At 47.0% G+C, this 4,657-nt stretch overlaps 1 long non-coding RNA gene across 1 annotated transcript; it reads right to left on the minus strand.

Annotated features, from left to right (window-relative positions):
- Positions 1–4,019: 4,019 nt before the first annotated feature.
- Positions 4,020–4,447, minus strand: LOC109828531. Its single transcript, XR_002243739.1, has 4 exons — positions 4,409–4,447; positions 4,270–4,341; positions 4,126–4,197; positions 4,020–4,056 (listed from the first exon to the last, which is right to left on the minus strand). It is a non-coding gene; the product is annotated as an uncharacterized LOC109828531 (long non-coding RNA).
- Between the last annotated feature and the right edge of the window lie 210 nt (positions 4,448–4,657).

Genomic DNA, 4,657 nt, shown 5'->3' on the forward strand with positions numbered 1-4,657 from the left:
GACTTGGGGAATGGACATTGTTGGTCCTATAAATCCTCCGTCAGTCAAAGGCAACCGGTTCATCCTGGCGATTACCGATTATTTCTCCAAATGGGCCGAAGCAGTTCCACTCACAGAGGTTAAAACGAGCAACGTCATTGGATTCATCAAGCACCACATCATCTATAGGTATGGTGTTCCAAGACGAATCATACATGACAACGGTCCTCAGTTTGTCAGCAACGCCTTCATAAGGTTCTGCGAAAAGTTTAAAATTCAGGACATCTCGTCGACGGCTTATAATCCTACAGCGAATGGATTAGCTGAAGCCTTCAACAAGACTATCATCAAACTCTTGTCAAAGATCGTGAAAACTAACAAACCAAACTCTTGTCAAAGATCGTGAAGACCAACAAACGAGACTGGAATGACAAGCTTGGCGCAGCTCTATGGGCCTATCGGACCACGGTGCGCACACCAACGGGAGCGACCCCGTATTCACTGGTATACGGATGTGAAGCTGTTCTTCCATTGGAGATCCAAATACCATCTCTTCGGATCGCTCTTTCAACCCAGATGTCGACCGAAGAACAACATCAGAAACGCCTCGAAGAACTCGAGAGGCTTGATGAAGAGCGCCTGGAAGCTCAACAACACATTGAGTTTTACCAAGCTAGAATCTCTCGAGCCTTCGACAAAAAGGTTCGACAAAGGAGTTTCAAAGAAGGAGATTTGGTTCTAGCTGTGAAACGGCCTATGATCCTAAACTCCAAGAAGAAGGGTAAATTCGAACCCAAATGGGAGGGACCATTCGTAGTGGAGACAGTCTACTCGAGTGGCGCCTATCGCCTTGTCACCAAAGACGGCGACCGGCTCATGATGCCGATAAACGGCAAATTCCTGAAAAGATACTATCCTTAGTATCTTTTTGGATAACCAATGCATCGGGAAGTTCCCGGAAGAATACCACATGGGTATTCTTAGGGATAACCCGGTCATTGTGGAATTGACGAATAAGAACTCTGCATTCGAACGCTGAAGGTCAGAATGTCTCTTCTTATTCCCATCAAAATTTTCCAACTCTTATGAGTTACTTTTGTGAGATGAGATCTAATCCTCTGATAGGTTAATCTTTCCTCACCAAACCATCCGCTGATCAAATCAAACGACAGTGGACCCACCAACATTTCCATCTGCCAGTCATTGGCGTATCTCAAACTCCAGTTTGGTCAAACCTTCCTACAGTTAGGACCAAAGCCAAAATCCCCTCTCGATTCCTTCCATGAACGAGAGGTCCACTTGAAACAGTCAAACCTATAAAAGTTAGGATTGTTTCCGATCTCGCTTAGTCAAGCCTACACATGGTCAAGACTAAAGTCGAGTCACTCCTTTTCGATAAACGAAAATCCACCTTTGTCCCCTTTTTCCACCAAACCTATAAAAGTTAGGGTTGAAATTGGGTCTTCTCCTCAATGAATGAGGGGTTCTTTGGGTTCAAATGACCAATCCTATAAAAGGTAGTGTCGTTCGAACTTTTCCGATTCTCGGAGTGGAGATCCCACTCTTAGTTTCATCCTGCAGGATTCTGGGGGTGGAGATCCCACCTCGAGTTTCCTTTCCGCCTGAAGATAGAATATAAAATTCTTCCTCTTCGGCAACGGGAGATAGAATATAAAATTCTTCCTCTCTCGTTTCTTTTCCACCGGGAGATAGAATATAAAATTCTTCCTCTCCTCGGACCTTTCCGATGCTCGGAGTGGAGATCCCACTCCCAGTTCATCCTTCCAGATACTGGGGGTGGAGAATCCCACCTCGAGTTTCTTTTCCAGCTGAAGATAGAATATAAAATTCTTCCTCTTTAGCACCGGGAGATAGAATATAAAATTCTTCCTCTCCTCGGACCTTTCCGATGCTCGGAGTGGAGACCCCACTCCCAGTTCATCATTCCGGGTGCTCGGAGTGGAGATCCCATTCCCAGTTCATCCTTCCAGATACTGGGGGTGGAGAATCCCACCTCGAGTTTCTTTTCCAGCTGAAGATAGAATATAAAATTCTTCCTCTTTAGCACCGGGAGATAGAATATAAAATTCTTCCTCTCCTCGGACCTTTCCGATGCTCGGAGTGGAGACCCCACTCCCAGTTCATCATTCCGGGTGCTCGGAGTGGAGATCCCATTCCCAGTTCATCCTTCCAGATACTGGGGGTGGAGAATCCCACCTCGAGTTTCTTTTCCAGCTGAAGATAGAATATAAAATTCTTCCTCTTTAGCACCGGGAGATAGAATATAAAATTCTTCCTCTCCTATTTTGACACAACTTTCAACTTCCAATCCGCGCACTTGGTGCATGGGGAATTTTATCCCGAATCCTAAGTAGGGATAAGTCAACACCTAACACGTGTTGCCGGGTAGCCTATTCCCGTGACAAGGGCAAAGTCTACGTATTCGAAGTCGTAGCATTAAGTCTAAGGGAGTTCATTCCTTTAGCACAACGTTACATGCGGAACGGATTTCGACAATCCGCATGCTAGCCCGATTCAAACGGTAATCGGTAAAGGCGTATCAAACCCGTTGAAGGCTGGGGGTTTGCCAAAAACCCCAAAGTCAACGCCTAACACGCGTTGCCGGGTAGTCTATTCCCGTAAGAAAGACGAAGTCTATGTATTCAAAGTCATAGCATCAAGTCTAAGAAAAGCAATTTTCTTAGCACAACGTTACATGCGGAACGGATTTCGACAATCCGCATGCTAGCCCGATTCAAACGGTAATCGGTAAAGGCACATCAAACCCGTTGATGGCTGGGGGTTTGCCAAAAATCCCATAAAATCTGTCATTCAGAAGAAATACAGACAAATCACAAGAAAGAAGCAAATGCGGAGTTTCTATTAATAGGTCAAGTCAAAAGCATACAACAAAGAGCTCATTAGCCCGAAGGCAACTGACGGCTAAGAATATGAGACTTTAAGCTAAAAAGTCTATCTGCATAACTCTGCTCAAGTCCCGCCTGCAGATCTGCTCGGGCAGATTCCTCAGAACAGCTCAAGATCTCCGCAGCTTCACTCTTCAACTTCATCAATCCCTCCTGAGTGGATCCGAACTCCTCGAGTACCCGGTCACGAGAACGCTCTAGTCCGATCAAGTCATCTGCGATAAGAACGGCGGATTCCTCGGCACGCTTCAAGGCCTCCTTCAACCTAGTCGCTTCCTCGCGATTCGAGTCCAAGGAACGGAGTAACTCAGCTTTCTCCCTATCCATCCTCGCCATGTTAGCCATTAGATGCGCAAGGGAGCTCTCGCGTGACTGAAGCTCACGCCCGACGGAAGATCTCAGTTCACGCCACTGCTCCATCCTATGCTCTAACTCAGAGGATACGAAAGAAGAAGCCCCGGTAACCTCCAGTTCCTTCAACTCTCGTATCTCTGACTCCAGGGCAGCGAAATCAGCAGTGAAGGAATCAGCCAGTTCCGGGTATCCTTCTTCCCTCATCATCGTCATGTGGCGAGAGAAGGAACGCCGGAACTGATCGAAGCCGCCTCCTCGGTGGAGAAGCTTCTCGATCAAGCCATTATACCAGGCGGTGAAGAAGCTGAGGTCCGTACGGAAAGCCTCTCCGTCAGGATCAGTATCGGCCAAAAGGCTACGGACACGCTCGTGCAAAGAAGATCGAGATCCTACAAGCAACAACTTGGAAGCTCAGTGAACTATCGAATATGGAAAGGAAAGTCAAAAGGCAGGTTCCGAACATACCGACGCCAACGGATGTCCCATCAGGTTGAGAGCCGACAGGCTCCGAGACAGCAGCAGAAGAGGGTACGTCAGCCCCTGCAGACATATTGCTCGCACCACTCGGCAGAGACGGGGAGGCACCACTGCTATGAGGACTTTCAACCCCGGGGACTGTAGCAGTATCAGGCTGAACGCCTGGTCCTACAGTGACATTCCTATGTTAACCAAATGGAAATTTGGACAAATAAGGAGAATCGGGATAAGAAGGTCGTATGAATACCTGCAATCCCCATGTCCTCAGATGCAGCCGGAATGCCAAGAGTCATAAGAGTATCGGCCCAAGCTGCTGGTCCTATGATGACACTCTCTTATTAGTCAAAATGAAAATTTAGACGAATAAGAAGAATTGGGATCTGCATACCTGTAGATCCATTATCCGCGGGCATTTGAGGGATGTCAGGAGTCATATGAGAATCAGTCCTAGCGGCTGGTCCTATGATTGCACTCATTAGTCAAAAGACAGATAAACATAGGAAAGTACAATATCCCTGAATCGTATACATACCTGCAAGCCCGTCGCTCTGAGGCAAACTGGATATGCCAGGGATAGATACCGGGCTAACTCCAATGGTAGACGCTGCGATAATCAATCATTCATTAGTCATATGAAATATCGGGCAAGAGGGAGAAAATCAGATATATACCGGTAGATGAATCGTTCCCGAAGAATGGTCTCTCGGTCCCTCTGGAAGTCTGCTCAGCCAGCATGTCAGCTAATAAGCCGGCATCCGGCTTCGAGAAGCTTGGCCCCTCCATCGCAACATCTGCAGGGTAACCCAAATGTTGAAGGATGAGGAAAGCTCAAACGAGAAATCTTCCTTCACCTTACATAAGGAAAATCAAAAACGGGAAGTCTTCCTTCCCCATGCTTGAGGAAAATGACATCGAATGTG

This window comes from Asparagus officinalis, unplaced genomic scaffold (genome assembly GCF_001876935.1).
Source record: "Asparagus officinalis unplaced genomic scaffold, Aspof.V1 AsparagusV1_Un2132, whole genome shotgun sequence".
In the NCBI taxonomy this organism is placed as follows: Eukaryota; Viridiplantae; Streptophyta; class Magnoliopsida; order Asparagales; family Asparagaceae; genus Asparagus; species Asparagus officinalis.